Raw genomic sequence first — 22304 nt, 5'->3', positions numbered from 1 at the left:
ATTTTGAAGTTGTAATTATTAAGCCATGCAAAAATGGCTAAATATGTTACTTAAGTATATGTAATCTTGGTTATGGTTTATAATTGTGGTATGTATTGATATGGTCGTGTGAATTTGGTTGTGATCTAAGTATGTTTCGAAAGTTATGTCCATTTTATGTGTTTATGATATAATTGGGTTATGCTTGATGTTGTGATCTTGAGTTGTGGGTTGAATAATTAAGAAAGATGTTAGATGTACAATAAGTGAATTAATGGTCAGATTTGGTTTATATAATGTAAGTATAAGTGATGATTTTGATTTATATGCTTCGGCAATGTGAAGTTCTAGGAACTTTATTATAATATGTGAAATAGATATGGCTTGATTTTGCATTGTTTTATGTAATAAGATGATTTGGCTTGATTTCATGATTATATTAAAATGCATGTCTATATTCGTAAGTATTAAGTATGTTTCATAAATGTATGCCTTTGATCAACGTTTGTTATGAATAGGAAATGACATTTTTTAGTTTATGACTAATTGGCATAACCTGTACTATCTATGTAGTTAACTTCATTAGCCAAATAGGCAAGGAATAAATTTGCTAAGTGTGTATAAATCTTGGATGTGGTGTTTAGTCTATAATGTTGATATTATTAATTTGGCATAGGTGTTTATTATAGCTATGGTTTTTGATGATGACTTGCTCATATTTTAATAAAACTAAATATACAATAGAATTATGTTATAATGTTAGTCATGGTTTTTATAAGTTAACGAATTTTATAATCGTGTGATACAGATTGGTGTATTTATTTGTGTGCTTTATATATAAAATGAAACATATATAGCTTTTATTTAAATGTTTGTATAACATGAATTTAATGGCCATATTGTTTTGAAGTATATTTATAACACCCCGTACCCGAGACCGTTGCCGGAGTCGAACATGAGGTGTGAACGGACTTAATTCATTTGCTTACACAGTTCATTTTAAAATTTCCAGACAAGCTGGCCAACTGCATCACAGTCGCTTTAAAAATCATATCTCGAGTTACAAAACTCAAAAACTGATTCTGTAAATTTTTCCTAAAACTAGACTCATATGTCCATCTACAAATTTTTTTCTAGAATTTTTTGTCTAGCCAATTAGTACAGTTTATTAGTTAAAGTCTCCCCTGTTTCAGGGTTCGACTACTCTGACCTTCATGCATTTCGACTTAGATATCTCCCTGCACAGAGCTTCAATACTTATGCTGTTTGTTTCTAATGAAACTAGACTCAAAAAGGAATCTATACATATAAAGAATGACTTCTAATTGTCTCTGGTTAATTTATGGTAATTTTTAAAACTCAGAACAGGGGATCCAGAAAAACGCTCTGGCCCTGTTTCACTAAAACTTAAGCATCTCATAAAATACGGCTCATGTGGTCATTTGGTTTATTTCATATGAAAATAGACTCATCAAGATTCGATTACATAATTTATTAACTATTTAATTCCACTCCTACTATTTTTAGTGATTTTTCCAAGTTACGTCACTGCTACTGTTAGCATCTATTTTAAGGTACATTTTTACCTATTTCATAATTTTCCATGAATCAAATAGCAAATTGACATACATTTTTATCAAGGGTAATCCCAATTAGCCATGGCGTACGTAGCACCAATAGGACCATGATTGGCCATACCAATGGCTAGTCATTACCAAACATTTCCACACCATTTAATAACCATATCTGAGACCATAATGTTATACTTCGAAATATACGAGCCATTTTCGCATGGCTATACGAATACACATTACCAATGGTACTTAATTAACAACATGGGTCAGCCCTATACATGCCATTTTCAAAATTTAACTAAAAGAGTACCAAAAGTGGCTTAGATAGTGTGGATGACTTCGACTTTGACACTCCCGAGTCCGATAGCTGACGAACAAAATCTATAAAACAGAGAATCAAAGTAACAGAGTAAGCATTTTAATGCTTAGTAAGTTCAAGTAATGAAATTATTTACGACTAAAGTATAGCGTTCATATGACTAAATGAATAATTGCATATATGCATGTTCTCAAAATCATACTTACTTCACGCTTCAACCATTATATTCATACACAGGGAATCAAACCTAACTAGAGGTCGGAAGTTCGTTAATCAATTGAGTGAATACTATTTAAAAGGAATCAACCTTTCCGATGCATATACGAAACATACCTTATCGTTTGGATTTTATGAGCGTATTAATTGAAATTATTACAGCAAGATCGCTCACTTCCAAACCCAAGTACCTTCGGGATTTAGCCGGATATAGCAACTCGCACAAATGCCTTCGGGTCTTAGCCCGGATATAGTCAATAGCACAAAAGCCTTCGGGTCTTAGCCCGGATATAATCACTAGCACAAATGCCTTCGGGACTTAGCCCGAATATAATCAATAGCACAAATGCCTTCGGGACTTAGCCCGGATATAATCACTAGCATAAATGCCTTCGGGACTTAGCCCGGATATAATCACTAGCAAAAATGCCTTCGGGACATAACCCGGATATCATTCGAATACTCATGCACATATATCAATAAATCATGACACATCCATATTTCATTTTCATTACTAAAGCTCAAACACAAGACACTTATCAAACCTTACCAATTTCTGCTCAATAGCCACATACAAAGAGCATGATTTTGAGTGGCTTTCTAACATGATCTCTATACACATTCGGCCACCCGTCATAAGTATAAACTAATCATTATATCTCCGTTTATTCGTTATGCTTATATGACATGACTTAATCAAATCATAAACTAAGTTTCATTACTTGAAGACTTACCTCGAATGTTGTCGAACGACTTCAACGGCTATTCGATTACTTTTTCCTTTCCCTTATCTGAAATTGCCCCCCCATGCTCTTGAACTTAAGTTCAACAAATTTTAAACTAGTCATTAATCGACTATTCAAGTATTACTTTCAGAATATAATACATATAGATTCCACTTTCACACACATAGATTATAGTAAGCTTTATAAAAATCAATAAATAATTCATTAGCAAATTTTCATTAATGTTTACAATATAATTACAATTTCCCTATAAGCTGACTTCCTGAGCAACAGTGACTAAAGTTTTTATAACTAGAGCTACAAAACTCCAAATCAATTGCCGTAAATTTTTCTTGATAGAAGACTCATTTATCTATTATCCATAAAATTTCCAAAATTTTTAGTTTAGCCCAACAATACCAGATTTTTCTTAAAGTTCACCTTGTTTCACTGTTTGACTAAACTGACTATCCTTCACTAGGAATCAAATTTCTCATTGTGCAGAATTCAAAATATGTTCTTGTTTATTTCATTTGAAACTAGACTCATTAAGGAGTCTAAGCACATAAATTTTATCTTAGGGCCATTTTTGTACAATTTATACTGATTTTATAAAAACAGAACAGGGAATCTAGTAGTCATTTTGACTCAGCCCCACAATACTTCAAATATCTCAAGATCGGTAACTCTTTTGTTTTTATAGTTTCTTTTTTAAGAAACTAGACTCTTCAAGCTTTAATGACATAATTTACTCAGATTCTAATTCAACTTCTACAAATTATGGCGATTTTCCAAAATCACCTTACTGCTGCTGTCCCCAAGCAGATTATTACCAAATCAAATGCTAACATTTGCATTTCACCTTAGTAGCTAGCTTAGCAAACCTTAATTTAACATATAATTGTTCATAACACAATTAAAGCATCCTCTCCATTCCATCAATTCAAAACACATACATTTCCCAATAGTATCCAAAATCATATTCGGCCTTAGTACACAACTTGTTAGCCGATTTTTCTCCATTTAGCAACTAATGCACATATGTGCTCATTTGTTAGACTCTACTTCACCTAACTACCATTTTCTTTTTCATCCAAATAACATGAACAACAACCATTTCTTGAACATTTTCTCTTCAACAATTCTTCATAAAACATAAAGACTATAACCCAATCTCATCCTTTAATAACTAAAACCGAATGCTCAAGACACCACACCATTTCAAATTTTGGTCATGGGTTAAGCAAAGAACTTAATGACTAACTAAAAAAAATGCTAAAAATCCAAGAATCATCCTTGAACTTACCTTGATTTAGCTAACCACCATAGCTGAATTTTTCAAAGCTTTTCTCTTCTAGGTACGGCAATGAGGAGCAAGGATGGAGAAACTTTGGTTTCTCCTCCCATTAACTAGTATTTTATTAACCTTATTCCTTATTTCATTTTGTAACATAAAATTATTAGCATAAAATGTTGACACAAAATAATTATAATATGCTTTAGTCCATAACATGGCCGGCCACCATCTTGAATTTGGCCAATTTGACATGCAAGTACAAGCATTTCTAACATGCATCAATAGGCCACTTTAACATTTGCCTAGCACATTTCTAAATTTTCTCACACAAGTCCTATTTAATAAAATTCACTTACAATTAACAAAATTCAAACATGAAATTTTCACACATGCATATATACATATAATAAGCTTCAAATATGACGGTTAATTATTTTTATGACTCAGTTTTGTGGTCCCGAAACCACTTTTCGACTAGGGTCACATTAGGGCTGTCACAACTCTCCCCCACTTAAGAAATTTTCGTCCCCGAAAATCTTACCGATAAATAGGTTTGGGTATCGTTCTTTCATAGAGTTCTCGGTTTCCTAAGTAGCTTCTTCGACCCCGTGTTTGAGCCATAACACCTTTACTAACGGAACCCTTTTGTTTCACAACTCTTTCACTTCACGAGCCAGGATACGAATCGGTTCTTCTTCATAACTCATATCGGCTTGAATTTCAACCTCAGAGGGGTTTATTATGTGCGAAGGATCAGATCTGTAACGTCGAAGCATCGAAACATGAAAAACGTTGTGAATCCTTTCAAGTTCAGGGGGTAAAATCAACCTATATGCAACTGGACCAACTCGTTCGGATATTTCATATGGCTCAATGAACCTCGGACTTAATTTGCCCTTACGGCCAAATCTGAGTATCTTTTTCCAAGGTGAAACCTTAAGAAACACTTTATCTCCCACTTGATACTCAATGTCCTTTCGTTTTAAATCCGCGTACGACTTCTGACGATCTGAAGCTGTCTTCAGACTTTCACGAATTATTTTTAGTTTCTGTTCAGTATCTTTAATCAAATCAACGCCGAAGATTTTATTTTCACTAAGCTCGGTCCAAAACAACGGTGTACGGCATTTACGACCATACAAAGCCTCGTAAGGTGCCATCTTAATGCTTGACTGAAAACTATTGTTGTGAGCAAATTCAATCAATGGTAAATACCGTTCCCACGAACCACTAAACTCAAGGATGCAACATCTCAACATATCCTCGAGTATCTGAATTATCTGCTCGGATTGACCATCCATCTGGGGGTGAAAAGCGGTGCTAAAATGCAACTTGGTACCCAAAGCTCCTTGCAATTTCTTCCAAAATCGCGAGGTGAATCTCGGATCTCTATCCGACACAATAGAAATAGGTACCCCGTGTAATCTTACAATCTGAGAAACATACAATTCAGCTAGTTTATCCAGTGAATAATCTGTACGCACGGGAATAAAATGAGCTGACTTTGTCAGTCTATCAACAACAACCCAAATCGCGTCTTTCTTACTTGCCGACAATGGCAACCCAGATACAAAATCCATCGTGACTCGATCCCATTTCCATTCAGGTATCATGATCGGCTGAAGTAAACCTGTAGGCACTTGATGTTCCGTTTTCACTTGTTGACATATTAAACACTTCGAAACAAATTCGGAAATGTCTCGTTTCATACCATGCCACCAAAACTGACGTCTCAGATCGTTGTACATTTTCGTACTCCCCGGGTGAATTGACATTCGGCTACAATGGGCTTCGTTCAGAATCATCGAAATAAGCTCTGAATTTCTTGGAACACACAACTGACTTCTGAACCTCAAACAATCGTCGTCGTCAATTTGAAATTCGGATTCCATGTTCGAAACACATTCAGCCCGTTTTGCAACCAATTCATCATCGACTTTCTGAGCTTCACGAATTTGATGAATCAATAATGGTTTGGCCTTTAATTCTGCTACTAACACATTGTCGGGTAGAACAGACAAGTGTACATTCATCGCTCGTAAAGCAAACAGTGATTTCCGGCTTAAGGCGTCCGCAACCACATTAGCCTTTCCCGGGTGGTAATCAATGACAAGCTCATAATCTTTCAACAACTCAAGCCAACGTCTTTGTCGCAGATTTAAGTCTCTTTGAGTCATCAAATATTTGAGACTTTTGTGATCCGAAAATACATGGCACTTCTCACCAAATAAGTAATGTCGGCATATTTTCAAGGCGAATACGATGGCAGCTAATTCGAGATCATGGGTCGGATAATTTTTCTCATGTGGCTTTAATTGTCTCGACGCATAGGCCACAACTCGACCTTCTTGCATCAATACGCAACCTAACCCAAGTAGGGACGCATCACTATAAATGACAAACTCTTTGCCTGATTCGGGCTGCACTAGAATTGGAGCTTCGGTCAAATAAGTTTTCAGTTGATCAAAACTTTTCTGACATTTTTCCGTCCATTCGAACTTAACATCTTTTTGAAGTAGCTTCGTCATCGGTGTGGCTATCATCGAGAAACCTTTTACGAACCGTCGGTAGTAACCGGCAAGCCCCAAAAAGCTCCGAACCTCAGTAATATTTCTCGGAGGCTTCCAATTAAGTATGGCTGAAATTTTGTTCGGGTCAACTCGAATACCCGATGCGGATACCACGTGGCCCAAGAAGCTAACCTCTCTTAACCAGAACTCACACTTACTGAACTTAGCATATAACTGCTTATCCCGTAAAATTTGCAGCACTAATCTCAGGTGCTTAGCATGTTCGGTCTCATCTCTTGAATAGACCAAGATGTCATCAATAAACACAACTACGAACCGGTCCAAATACTGTCTGAAGATCCGATTCATCAAATCCATAAATACCGCAGGGGCATTAGTGAGCCCAAACGGCATCACTAAGAACTCGTAGTGGCCGTATCTCGTTCTGAAAGCAGTTTTGGGTATATCCGAATCTCGAATTCGCAACTGATAATAACCCGATCTCAAATCTATCTTTGAAAACACTGAGGCTTCCTTTAATTGATCAAACAAATCATCAATACGCGGTATCGGATATTTATTCTTTATTGTCACTTTATTCAGCTGACGATAGTCGATGCACAACCTCATGGTTCCGTCCTTCTTCTTCACAAACAATACTGGTGCACCCCAAGGTGAGAAACTTGGTCGAGCGAAACCTCTATCAGTCAACTCTTGCAACTGAGCTTTCAATTCTTTTAACTCGATTGGTGCCATACGATACGGAGCTATCGAAATTGGCGTAGTTCCAGGTACAAGCTCAATACCAAACTCTACCTCCCGAACAGGTGGTAAACTCGGTAATTCTTCGGGAAAAACATCCGGGTATTCACAAACCACCGGCACAGATTCGGGTTTCTTTTCTAATTCTTTGTCATCAAGTACATACGCAAGGTATGCTTCGCACCCTTTTCTTACATATTTCTGGGCCAACATTGCTGATATTACAGCTAGCAACCCTTTTAAGTCCATAGACTCAACTCAAATTATCTCGTTATTTGCGCACCTCAAATCAATAGTCTTGCTTTTGCAATTCACAACCGCATCATGCACGGTCAACCAATCCAAACCAAGAATAACTTCAAATTCATCAAACGGCAAAAGCATCAAGTCCGCCGGAAAACAGGAATCTCGAATTACTAGGGGGCATTTCTTACACACTTTGTCGATAAGCACGCAACGACCCAAGGGATTTGACACCCGAATTACGAACTCAGTAGACTCAATAGGTAAAGTCTTACTGGATGCTAAGGTTTCGTATATATAAGAATGAGTAGAACCAGGGTCAATCACAGTAATCACATTAGTATCAAAGAGAGTAAAAGTACCGGTAATAACATCTGGCGAGGAAGCATCCTCGCGTGCGCGTATAGCATAAGCCCTAGCAGGAGCACGAGCCTCAGATCTGGTCATAGCATCTCTAGATCCTCTCTGACCACCACTAGCATTTCCCGTGTTTCTAGATGGTCTACCTCGAGCAGTGGTAGCACTCGTTTTCCCACTCTAGTTTACATTCTGTTCAGACAATCTCGGGCAATCTTTGATAAAGTGGTCAACTGACCCGCACTTGTAGCAGGAGCGGTCATGGAATCTACAACTTCTAGAATGCCATTTGCCACAATACTGGCACTCCGTTCTATCTCGACGATCATTTCCCACACTGGAGACCGATGTGACTCGTGCACTTGAAAGGGGTCGATCGCGATCTCGTCTAGAAAAGCCCGAAGTGTCTCTAGACCGGCCTAAGCCATCTCTAAATTTCTTCGATGACCGTGGGAAGGGCTTCCCCGAAGACCTCTTATGAAACTCCTTTGCTCCCACCTTAGCTTTTCTTTTCTCCATACTGAGCTCCTCGGCCTTGCAAGCTGCTCGACAAGTGCCACAAATTCTCGGATTTCCAAAATGCCTACATACAGCTTTATATCGTCATTCAGCCCATCCTCGAAACGTTTACACATCACGGCTTCTGAGGAAATGCATTCTCGTGCGTACCGGCTAAGCCTCACAAATTTTCGTTCATAGTCGGTAATCGACATGGAACCTTGTTTGAGTTCAAGAAATTCCTTCCGTTTTGGGTCAATGAATCTCTGACTGATATACTTCTTTCGAAACTCGGTTTGGAAGAACTCCCAAGTTACTTGCTCTCTGGGCACCACAGAAGTCAACGTATTCCACCAATAGTAGGCAGAATCACGTAGCAAGGAGATAGTACACTTTAGGCACTCATCGGGTGTGCAAGATAGTTCATCTAGTACCCGGATAGTGTTGTCCAACCAAAATTCCGCTTGCTCGGCATCATCGCTGTCCGTGGCTTTAAATTCAGTAGCCCCGTGTTTTCGGATTCTATCAACTGGGGGCTTATTTGACCTTATTTGGTCCGTTACCGGAGGTATTGTAGGTGCGGGGGTGGTATTTGTCGGGAATGGAGGTTGTGGAACAGCCGTATTAGTTCGAATGTATTGGTTGAACCAATCATTCATCACGCTATAGAAAGCTTGTCTAGGCTCATCATTCGGATTACTAGCAATAGGATGAGAGTCCGCCGGAGCTGTCCCTTGTGCGGGAGCAGGCGCTACACTCTCAAGATCATCAACTACCGCTCGGTCGGGATCGGGATCCATTACTATAAATAAACACATTTGCAAATGTCAGAAATCACCACACTATCAAATAATCACATAAAATGGCATGTATAGCTAGACCCAACGCATTACGGTAGTCCTAGAATCGACTAAACCGTAGCTCTGATACCAATAAAATTGTAACACCCCGTACCCGAGACCGTTGCCGGATTCGAACACGAGGTGCTAACCGACTTAATTCATTTACTTTTACAGTCCATTTTAAAAATTTCCAGGCAGTTGGCTAATTGTGTCACTGTCACCTTAAAAATCATATCTTGAGTTCTAAAACTTGAAAATCAGTTTCGTAATTTTTTCCTGAAACTAGACTCATATTTCCATCTACATATTTTTTTTAGAATTTTTGGTCAGGCCAATTAGTACAGTTTATTAGTTAAAGTCTCCCCTGTTACAGGGTGTGACTACACTGACCTTCATGCATTACGATTTGGATATCTCCCTGTACAGGGCTTCAATACTGATGCCGTTTGTTTCTATAGAAACTAGACTCAAAGAGAAATCTATAAATATATGGAATGACTTCTAAATGTCTCTGGTTAATTTATAATGAATTTCCAAAGTCAGATCAGGGGATCCAGAAACCGTTCTGCCCCGGTCTCACGAAAACTTTAACATCTCATAATATACTGTTCATATGAATGTTTCGTTACTTTCCTATGAAAATAGATTCATCAAGATTCGATTACATAATTTATTCACTATTTAATTCCATTCCTACTATTTTTAGTGATTTTTCACATCCACATCACTGCTGCTGCCAGCATCTATTTTTAAGGTAAACTTTACCTATTTCATGATCCTCCATGGATCAACTAGAGCTTGTCATACATATTCCAAAAGTGATCATGAATAACCATTCCCATGGCTAACCGTTACCAACATTTCCATACCTCTCGACGGACAACATGCAAAACGATTATAATGCTATGATCAAAGTATATTTAAGCCATTTTCGCATGGCTATCCAAATTTACACAAAACCGAAGGGTACATGACCAACAACAAAAGGGTAGTCCTATACATGCCATTTCAAAGTTCAACCAAAAGTATACCAAAAAGAGCTTTGATAGTGTGGGCGACTTCGACTTCAAAATTCCCGAGTCCGATAGCTGAAGAACCAAAATCTATAAAATAGAGAATCAAAGAAACGGAGTAAGCATTAAATGCTTAGTAAGTTTTGAGCAAAGAATTTAGACACAACCAAGGTATAGCATTCACGTAGCTAAACAGATAATTTCATATGCACGAATTTTCAATATCATACTTACTTCACATTACCAACCCTTATATTCATACACAAAGATCAACTTAGCCAAAGGCCGGTAGCTCATTTATCAACTGAGCGAATACTTATTTGTAAGGGCTCAACTAATTCAAAGCACATACGAAACATACCTCAATGTTGGGTTGTTACAAGCGTATTAACTGAAATTTTTACAGCAAGATCGTTCATTCCCGAATCATGTACCTTCAGAATTTAACCGGATATAGCTACTCGTTCAAATGCCTTCGGGACATAGCCCGGTTATAGTAACTCGCACAAATGCCTTCGGGACTTAACCCGGATTTAGTAGCTCGCACCAATGCCTTCGGGCTTAGCCCGGAATTAGTAACTCGCACAAATGCCTTCGGATCTTAGTCCGGATATGGTCACTTAGCACAAAGCCTTCGGGACTTAGCCCGGACATCATTCGAATAACCATGCACATTTAACAACAAATCATGACACATTCGTATTTCATTTTCATTAGCAAAACTCAAACACAAGACACTTATCACTCTTGCAATTTCGGCTCAATAGCCACACACAAAGAGCATGATTTTGATTTGCTTAAAACATGATCTAATCAAATCATAATTTAAGCTCTATTACTCAAGAACTTACCTCGGATATTGTCGAACGATTTCGATGGCTATTCGACCACTTTTTCCTTCCCTTTATCGGATTTAGATCCCCTTTGCTCTTGAGCTTAATATCGACCTAAGATGACCGATTGCTTCACTCCTTCCTTCCTCCTCTCAATTCGGCCAAGAAGAACCAAAGAACACAACTTGTTTCCTTTCTTCCTTAGAACATTCGGCCAAGAGAAATGAAAAAAGATGGACACTTTTTTTTTGTTTTCTTTCTTACATTCACGGCAATGGGGAGGGGGAGAAACAATCACACACATTCTTTCTTTTTTTTTCCATTTCTTTATTACCCATACTCCTTATTTTATTGTTCCTAACATACATCACTAACATAACATGTTTGTGACATGTTTCCACTCATAGCATGGCCGGCCACTATGCCTTAATTTGGGTAAATTGACATGCAACCCATCATTTTCACAGTATGCATTAATAGGCCACTTTGCATTTGCCTAGCACATTTCTAAATTTTCTCACATAAGTCCTATTTGATAAAATTCACTTACAATTAACAAAATTCAAACATGCAATTTTCACACATGCACATGTACATATAATGAGCATCAATTATGACGGTTAATTATTTTTATGACTCGGTTTAGTGGTCCCGAAACCACTTCCTGACTAGGGTCACATTAGGGCTGTCACACCGAGCGAGCTTGTTTCAGGTGCGGTTCTCGCGAGCATTTTATTAGAGATTGTCTGGAGAAAGTTAAAGAAGAAAGATTTCAGAGTGCTAGATAGAATACCACTGCTAGTAGAGGTAGACCACCGAGAAATACTGGAGGTGGGACTAGCAGTAAAACTGCGATGAAAGATTCAATGGCAAGATCAAAAGCTAGAGCACCTGCTAGAGCCTATGCTATACATGCCCGAGAAGATGCATCATCTCCCGATGTCATTACTGGTACATTTTCTCTTTATGATACTATTGTTATTGCATTGATTGACCCCGGGTCCACTCATTCCTATATTTGCATGAATTTAGTATCTAATAAAAAGTTGCCTGTTGAGTTTACTGAGTTTACGATTAAAGTGTCGAACCCCTTAGGCCAATATGTGCTAGTTGACAAGGTCTGCAAGAATTGCCCATTAATGATTCAAGGTCACTGTTTTTCGGCTAATTTGATGCTGTTACCATTTGATGAGTTTGACGTTATCTTGGGAATGGACTGGTTGACATTGTATGATGCTAAGGTAGATTGTAAACAAGAAACACTAGAGTTGAAATGTGAAAATGGAGAAATTCTGTGGGTTGAAACAGATGAATCAAATAAATTGCCTATGGTGATTTCGCACATGTCTGCACAGAAATACATGAGAAAAGGGTGTGAAGCTTATCTGGCTTATGTAATGAATACTGAGTTGCCTCAACTGAAGTTTGAATCAGTACCGATAGTCTGTGAGTTTCCAGATGTATTTCCAGAGGAATTGCCTGGGTTGCCTCCGAACAGAGAGATAGAGTTTGCCATTGACTTGTTGCCGGGTACTGCACCGATCTCGATTGCTCCATATAAAATGGCTCCGACTGAATTAAAAGAATTGAAGGCTCAGTTGCAGGAATTAACAGACAAGGGATTTGTGAGACCGAGTTTCTCTCCCTGGGGTGCTCCTGTATTGTTCGTAAAGAAGAATGATGGTTCAATGAGACTTTGCATTGATTACTGTCAGCTTAATAAGGTGACTATAAAGAACAAGTACCCATTTCCGAGGATTGATGATTTATTCGATCAGTTAAAGGGGGCCACAGTGTTTTCAAAGATTGATTTGAGGTCTGGTTACTACCAGCTGAGAGTTAAGGAGTCGGATGTGCCAAAAACCGCCTTTAGGACAAGGTATGGACATTATGAGTTTCTTGTGATGCCTTTTGGCTTAACAAATGCTCCAGCTATATTTATGGACTTAATGAATCGGATCTTCCGGCCATATTTGGATAAGTTTGTAGTAGTGTTTATAGATGACATTCTAATTTATTCTCGGGATGAGTCTGAACATGCCGAACACTTGAGAACTATATTGCAGATTTTGAGAGAAAAGAAACTGTTTGCTAAGTTCAGTAAAAGTGAGTTCTGGCTTCGTGAAGTCAGATTTTTGGGACATATAGTCTCAGGTGATGGTATTCGGGTGGATCCAAGCAAGATTTCTGTGATCGTTGATTGGAAACCGCCCAAGAATGTATCCGATGTTAGAAGCTTTTTAGGCTTAGCCGGGTATTATAGACGTTTTGTTGAGGGATTTTCGATGATTGCTTCTCCTATGACTAAGTTGTTGCAAAAGAATGTTAAGTTTGAATGGACTGATAAATGTCAGTAGAGTTTTGAAAAGTTGAAAGCACGATTGACTGAAGCACCAATTTTAGTACAGCCCGAGTCAAGAAAGGAGTTCGTAATTTATAGTGATGCATCATTGACAAGCCTTGGATGTGTGTTGATGTAAGAGGGTAAAGTGGTAGCTTATGCTTCGAGACAGTTAAAACCGCATGAGAAGAACTATCCTACACATGATTTGGAATTGGCCGCTATTGTCTTTGCCATGAAGATTTGGCGACATTATTTGTATGGTGAAAAATGCTAAATTTTTACTGATCACAAAAGTTTGAAGTATTTGATGAATCAAAAGGATTTGAATCTGCGACAGAGGAGATGGCTTGAATTATTAAAGGATTATGATCTAGTGATTGATTATCATCCGGGAAAAGCAAATGTGGTTGTTGACGCCTTGAGCAGGAAATTTCTTTTTACTTTGAGAGCCATGAATACGGGGTTAGCATTGTCTGATGATGGGTCAATCTTAGCAGAGATGAGGGCTAAACCGTTATTTCTCCAGTTGATTTGTGATGCTCAAAAGAACGATAGTGAGTTGCGAACCAAGAGAACTCAATGTGAATCAGGTTACGACTCAGATTTTCGTGTTGGACCAGATGACTGTTTGATGTATCGAGACAGGATATGTGTACTGAAAAACGATGAATTGATTCAGAAAATATTACATGAGGCGCATAGTGACTGTTTATCAGTTCACCCTGGTAGCACAAAAATGTATAATGATTTAAAGAAGTTGTATTGGTGGCCAGGTATGAAAAGGGACATTTCTGAATTTGTAACCAAGTGTTTGATCTGTCAACAAGTAAAAGCTGAACATCAAGTGCCTTCAGGATTACTTCAACCGGTAATGGTGCCTGAGTGGAAATGGGACAAGATTACCATGGATTTTGTAACCGGTTTGCCTTTAACTCCTAAAAAGAAGGATGCTGTCTGGGTAGTGGTTGATAGATTAACAAAGTCAGCCCACTTTATACCAGTACATACGACTTGATAAATTAGCCGAATTATATATTGTTGAAATTGTGAGGTTGCACGGAGTACCTATGTCTATAATACCAGATAGAGATCCGAGATGTACCTCGAGATTTTGGAAAAAGTTACAAGAAGCTTTGGGTACAAAATTGAACTTTAGTACCGCGTTTCATCCACAAACAGATGGTCAGTCGGAAAGAGTAATCCAGGTACTCGAGGATATGCTTAGATGCTGTGTCTTAGAATTTGGAGGTAGTTAGGAAAAATATCTATCTTTGATTGAATTTGCCTACAATAACAGTTATCAGTCAAGTATACAAATGGCACCGTACGAAGCCTTGTATGGTCATAAGTGTTGGACTCCTTTATATTGGACCGAACTTAGTGAGAAACAAATTCACGGAGTTGATCTAGTTAAAGAAACCGAAGAGAAAATAAAAGTAATTCGAGATTGCTTGAAAGCTGCTTCAGATCGACAAAAGTCATATGCAGATTTAAAAAGAAAAGAGATTGAATTTCAGGTGGGCGATAAAGTGTTCTTGAAGGTGTCACCATGGAAAAAAGATTCTGAGATTTAGCCGAAAAGGCAAGTTGAGTCCGCATTTTATTGGGCCGTACGAGATTACTGAGAGGATTTGACCAGTGGCATATCGGTTGGCCTTACCGGCAGAGTTAGAAAGAATTCATAACGTGTTTCATGTATCAATGTTGCGACGTTATCGTTCTGATCCTTCACATGTGATTTCTCCAACAGAAATTGAGATTCGACCGGATATGACCTATGAGGAGGAACCAATAAAGATTTTGGCTCGAGAAATTAAACAGTTAAGAAATAAAAGTATAGCCTTAGTGAAAGTATTATGGCACAGACATGGGATAGAAGAGGCTACGTGGGAACTCGAGGAAGCTATGAGGAAACAGTACCCGAACCTCTTTACCAGTAAGATTTTCGGGGACGAAAATCTCTAAAGGGGGGGAGAATTGTGACAACCCGAATTAGGGCCTAATCAGAATAGTGGTTTCGTGACCACAAATCTGAGATAGAAATAGTCGTTTTATAATTATTTTGGGGTTTATGATATGATTTTATGATTTCATGAAAATTTCGTGATGAAATTTTGTGCATTTTGCCCTTAAGTTGAGAATAGGGACTAAATCGAATAAATTGTAAAACTTGTGTTTTAGAAGTTTTTAGTATGAAATTGCTTTGGGATATTAATTAGGAGGTCTTAAATAGCAATTTGACCCATTCTTAAGTTATGGACAAAAGTTGGACATGGAGGGAATTTTTTTGAAAGTTTAGTAGTAAGGGCATTTTGGTCATTTGTATATTAAATGAAACAAAATGGGAAAAATAACACAAAATTGGTTATCATCCTCACTAGTTGCTGCCGAAAATTGCTCTCCTCCATAGCTAGGGTTTCTTCAACTTTCAAGCTTCATAATCAAGAAAGGCGTGGAGTCGACCTCGAACGGGGAAAGGAGAAAGTTTTGGACTAAATTGCAAAATTCCCATATTTTTGCACCGAGGTAAGTTTGTATGTAAATAATACATTAATTTCATTTACATTCTTATATTTCAGCCTATTATATGTATATACTAGCTGATGTTGAAGTATAAATCGACTATTGGAAGAATGGAAATAAATAATAGAGAGAGATCCCGGTTGAACATTCGGAAAAATCGAATAAAATAGAGGGAGCGTAGCTAGGTCACATGTATGATGCCGAGTGCACATCACGTGTACAAGAAAGCTACGAGATACTATGTAGTAGCTAGGTCACATGTGTGATACGGGATGTATCCCATGTAGACAAGAGAGCTACGTGAGAGATAAATGTAGCCAGATCTCATGCGTGATTCCAAGTGAAGGACACCATGTAGACAAGAGAGCTATGAGACAAATCGGCTAGGTCGCATGAGTGGTACTAAGTGTTCACCATGTGTACAAGAGAGCCGAATTAAATGAAATATGATGGTGGGGCTGTGTGCTGAAACCATCAAGTATCGAGGATTAGTCCGAATTGTTCAACGGGATGGTTTTGTGGAAACATTGTAGTCATGGACCTACACTTGCGATGTATGAAATGTGGTGAAAATTATTTGTGGTATATATATATATGTATGTAAGTTAAAATGAGGTTAGTATAAAGAATGTGTGAAAGAATGAAATTAGCATTGAAACTGTTTTGGACAGTAGCAGTGACGTGATTTTGAAAATTTACCAAAAATATAAGGAATTTAATTAGAGGTTGAATGAGATGTAAAATTAAAGCTTAATGAGTCTATTTTCATATAAAAGAAACATAGAAAAAAAAGGAATTCTATATTTTGAGATATTTACAATTGTGTGAGACTTGCTTAGGATGACTATGTAATCCCCTGTTTCAACTTTTAAAAATCATTACAAATTGTACAAAACAAATTAAGAAATATAGTTTATATGCCTAAATTCCTTATTGAGTCTAGTTTTAAATGAAATAGGTTTTATGGTTATTTGAATTGTATACTGAGAGAAATTTAATTCGTAGTGAACAGGGGTCAGATCAGTTGAGCTGTGTAACATGGGAAAATTTAAATAATAAACTGTACTAATTTGCTGAACCAAAAATTCTAGAAAAATATTAGTAAGAATTTTTATGAGTCTAGATTCAGGGAAATTTTACGGATTTGAATTTTGAGTTTCATAACTCGAGTTATGATTTATTTAGTGATCATGACGCAGGAGGGACAGCTTGATCAAATTGGAGTAAACAATTAAAATTAAAAATATGACATAATTGAGTTATGTTGTAAACATATTAGATTTCTTATTTGTTATTTATATACTTACTTACTAAGCTATAAGCTTACTTTCTTCTCTCTCCTTTGTCTTATAGTGTCATTCAGCTAGCACAGGAGTCAGAGATTGTAGAAGATCCGCTCGCACTATCAATACTCTTGGTATCTGAACTCAACATTTTGAAATATGGCATGTATAGCAGACTTAGTTATTTGTTACATGTCATAATTGTCTAGGTTCAAATTACTACTTATAGTATCAAACTAATCATTTTGTACGAAGCCTTTGAAGTTGATTTGTATTGTTAATGGCATATGTTATAATGATCAAATTGCACGCCATATTTTTGTTGGGTTTTATTTAATAGCATATACTATAATTTGTTAATACCTCGTACCCTGTTCCGGCGACGGATACGGGTAAAGGGTGTTACATGATTCTTCTCAATGGGCTTATCTTCGACATCAATCAATCGGGCTTCCAGAATTTTATCACTTCGTAATGCCACTGCCTTGATATGTTCTTTATCCAAATTTCTTGGATTCTTAGTATCGCTCGGCAAGGTTCCTTATGGTCTATTACGAAGCTCCATAGCTAGCTGATCCATTTGGTTTTCCAAATTTTTCAGTGTTACTGCTTGGCTTTGGATCAAAGCGTCATTCTTTGCCATGTACACTTTCAACAAGTTCTCCAAACTGTTTGATGCCTCAGCTTGAGGTGGTTTTGGAGCTTGTTGGTTAAACCTTTGATATTGGTTGGGTCTATGCTACAAAAAGTTGTTGTTCGGTATGTTTCCTTGGTTACTCCAAGAAAAATTAGGATGATTTCACCATGAAAGAATGTAGAATTTGGACTGGGGTCCTTATCCACTCCTATATTGATGTTGGTTCCCCACATAGTATACTGACTCGGGATTTGATGGACAATTCTTGAAAGAATGACCTTCCCCACAGTATACACATGAAACTACTTCAAATGGACTTGGTAGCTGAGCTGCAAAATTATTAGCACTATTAGCGATAAACTATTTTAACATAGAGGAAATAAACAATGCCTGAGTTGATAACGAAGTGAGGGTGTGAACATCATGAACTCAAGCTACACGTCTTCCTAAAGCTGTTTGATTTGTTGGCCATTGATAGTTATTACTCGTGATCCTCTTGATGATCTCATAAGCCTCATTATAAGACTCAGACAAAATTGCACCATTCGCAGAAGCATCTACCATCAATCTTGTATGTGCATTAAGACCATTATAGAATGTCTCCAACTAGATACAATGAAGAATCCCATGATGAGGACACTTACGAAGTAACTCCTTGAATCACTCCTAAGCCTCATACAAAGACTCTTCAGCCAATTGTTGGAAAGTTGTGATATCGTTTCTCAACTTAGCATTTTTGCTAGGCGGGAAATACTTAACCAAAAATCTCTTTGCTAATTCTTACCATGTAGATTTGGAACTTGGTGGCAATGAATTGAGCCATGTTCGTGCTCGATCTTGCAACAAGTACAAAAACAACTTCAACCTCAGTGCGTCTTCAGTCACACCGGATATCTTAAATGAATCACTTACCTCCATAAACAATCGAAGGTGGAGATGTGGATCTTTCGTGGGCATAGCACTAATTGGCCCACCATTTGGAGCATTTGAGACATCACTGGTTTCAATTCAAATTGGGTTGCCTCAATATCTGGCCTTCTAATTCCTGGATTTAACTCACTAAAAAGTGGCACAGCATATTGTCTGATGCATCAATCCCTATCATCGGCAATGAGGATGGGATTTCGTATATGATCGGCTTCATTTCTTTGGTCTTTATTTTGATTTCCAAGGTCCATTTCGACTTGTCTTTGAGTTGTTCATTCACGTCTTCTTTGTCTGAAAGTTTGCTCAATTTCAGGGTCTACAGGGAGTAAATCCATAATCCAATCTATGCTCATAAACACCTAAAAATAAAATCACAAAATTAAAAAGAATAAGTTAGTAATGTTAGAAATAAACCAAATTAGAAGTAAATAATTTCACGAAAAAAAAACTATGGCAACAGTTAACAATCCCCAACAACAGCGCCAAAAACTTGTAACGCATAGGTTTGTGCAAGTGTACACAGTTGTTATCAAGTAATAAGCAAGTATCGAGTTATCGTCTCCACAAGGATTGTATTTGTGCTAAATCACCTAACTTGTAAAACTATATTAACAATTTGGTAAATAAAAACACAATATAGTTGAGAAGTGATGATTAAAATATATTAAACTAAATGGAATGACCCCTAATGTAAATTATCCTAAGTATGCAAACTATATGAATGAAATAGATTTTAGCAAAATTAAACACAATTTGCAACAATTATAACATAAATAAACTAGGAAAATTACTTTAATTAAGCTCAACTTATTATCAACATGCTTAATAACATTCGAAAAAACATTCCATGGAAACTCGATCTTTCATGAGTTTGGAAACCACATTAGGTCCTCTCGAAATCCTTTACTTATTAAATAAACATTTTACTGATCCTTATTTACGAAGGGTTTCTTAATATTCGTCTGAGGTAATTGGGAACAGTTTAATCACACAAATCTAAAAACTATGCAGATAACAGAGCTTGGTTAGAGTTGTTATGCAACCTACAATTTAATCGAGTTAGGATCTAAATTGAGCATCCATATTTCAATTATGTGTCCATTAGTTGTCGTCTGGTTAGGATCACTCAGCTAATTCAAGTGCATTTCAATCATGTATGAACGAAATACAAACTTGATTTTAATTGAAAACATGATCGATTGAGGCACAAACATTATAAGCATGAATCAAATAAATATTATTTAATCAAAGCAATCATCCTAGCTTAAATAAAATTAGACTAACATTGTTGTAAACAAGAAAAAAGAACACATAGCAAACATTTTTAGATTAAATTAAAGAAGGGAAAGATTAAACCCAAATCAAAGTGGCTATCACCCAAGACTCTGACTGACTAGGCTCATTTGCTTCTTTGCTTTGCTCCTTTGCTGATGGCTCTCCAAGGTGGCCGACCAAGGGCTCTTTAAGAGGCTTAATTGCTAAAATCTCTATGAAGATATGATGCTAGGCGTGGGGAATGGAAAAGACTAAGAGAATTTGGAGAGAAGAGAGAATGATGAATGATGAGGGATGATGAATGAAGGAATAAAGGGGTCAAATTTATAGGTGAAGAGAGGTGGATAGTTTGCTAAAAATAGCTAGGTTTAGTCTCTTCAAATCTCTTCCTTGTATGGTCGGCCACAATTAGTGGAATTTGAGCTAATTTTTGCTTGATCATTAAGCAAATTAAATGCCATAATAACTCAAGACTAAGACCCGGTCAATCGTAAATCTTCGAGCAAATTTTTATTTTCTTCAACAATGCAAGGAACTTGTGTAATTAAGCCAAAAAGCGGCTTAAAAGAACAGCCATGTGTAGCCGAATTTGGGTTGACTTGGTCTTCAATTTGGACCGTTTTGTAATCCAACAAAGCTATCAGACCTGTCCAAAATAAATTAATAAGTTAAAGGACCAAAGAATAAAATTAACCAATTTAAATAATTAATTAAAACCCAAATTATTAATGAAATATTTTAAAATTAATTATTAAATATAATTTTATATTTTATTATTTAATTTAATCATGCATGGCCCATTTTATGTCTTAAAAATATAATATGCTCAAATCAATATAAAATAAGCCATTTTATGCATGAAAACTATATGCATAAAATCACATTTTAATAATTTCTATGTCCTAATTTCATATTTTCACATATTTCATTAATTTATTAAACAATTACTTAGCTTTAGCAACGAATTTAAGTATAAAGGTTATAAATTACATAGGAAAAATCCTATAAATTTTTCAGTTTACAGCCATCATGTGTAAAAGATTTGAAGATGGATCGATTGAGGATACAAGACTGTTAGTTGGGACTTTAGAGTTGAAAGAATTTGTTGTGCTAGTCAACCGAGCTTGCAAAGCCAAATATTTGAGTAAAGAAAAGAGAAAAGCTGAGTTTGAGACTAGAGATTCGAGAAAAAGACCAATGAATAAGTCATTTCAATCTTCGTAAAAAAAATCGAGGGATTTGTATACTCGTTCGAATGTTTCAACTGGGTATCCCAACAGAGATAGTGGGAAGCAATATTCGGGTTCTAAGGCCTAAACTACGTGAATAGCGAGCGTTGGTAATGCTAGGTCTAATAGACCTGAATGTCAACACTGTGGTAGACGACATCCCGGTGAATGTAGAATGAATAACTGGGCTTGTTTTAAATGTGGTTCCTCAGATCATTTCATTCGAGATTGCCCTAAAATGGCTGAGAAAGATAATTTTAAAAATCCAAGATCGAGCAACACCGCCACTAGAGGGAGGCCATCGAGAAATCTGGGAAATGGGAATAGTAACAGAGGTGTAACGAAAGATTTAACTGCGAGATCAAAGGTCAGAGCACCTACTAGAACCTACGCTATTCGCACTTGTGAAGATGCGTCACCCATGATGTTATTACTGGTACATTTTCTCTCTATGATACTAATGTAGTTGCATTGATTTATCCTGGATTGACTCATTCTTATATTTGCATGAATTTGATATCTAGTAAGAATTTTCCTGTCGAGTCTAATGAGTATGTGATTAAAGTGTCGAACTCCTTAGGCAAATATGTTTTAGTTGATAAAGTTTGCAAGAGTTGTCCTTTAATAATTCGGGGTCACTATTTTTCAGTTGACTTAATGCTCTTACCATTTGATAAGTTTGATGTAATTCTTGGAATGGATTGGTTGACTCTACATGATGTCGTAGTGAATTGTAGATGAAAGATTATTGAATTGAAATGTCAAGATAATGAAATTCTTTGGATTGAGCCGTATGAGTCGAATGAGTTTCCTATTGTGATTTTGTTGATGACAACTTAGTGGTATGTAAGAAAAGGGTGTGAAGCTTATCTTGCATATGTACTGAATAAGAAAGTGTCTAAATTAAAGATTGAATCT

General features: G+C 36.9%; 1 non-coding gene across 1 annotated transcript; it reads left to right on the top strand.

Moving 5' to 3' along the window:
• Nucleotides 1-18577: 18577 nt before the first annotated feature.
• Nucleotides 18578-18684, top strand: LOC121207335 (small nucleolar RNA R71). Its single transcript, XR_005902425.1, has one exon. It is a non-coding gene; the product is annotated as a small nucleolar RNA R71 (small nucleolar RNA).
• The last annotated feature ends 3620 nt before the right edge of the window (nt 18685-22304 follow it).

Source organism: Gossypium hirsutum, chromosome A09 (genome assembly GCF_007990345.1).
Source record: "Gossypium hirsutum isolate 1008001.06 chromosome A09, Gossypium_hirsutum_v2.1, whole genome shotgun sequence".
In the NCBI taxonomy this organism is placed as follows: domain Eukaryota; kingdom Viridiplantae; phylum Streptophyta; class Magnoliopsida; order Malvales; family Malvaceae; genus Gossypium; species Gossypium hirsutum.
Note: the sequence above shows the minus strand (reverse complement) of the source record. Positions and strands in the feature narration are given on the sequence as shown.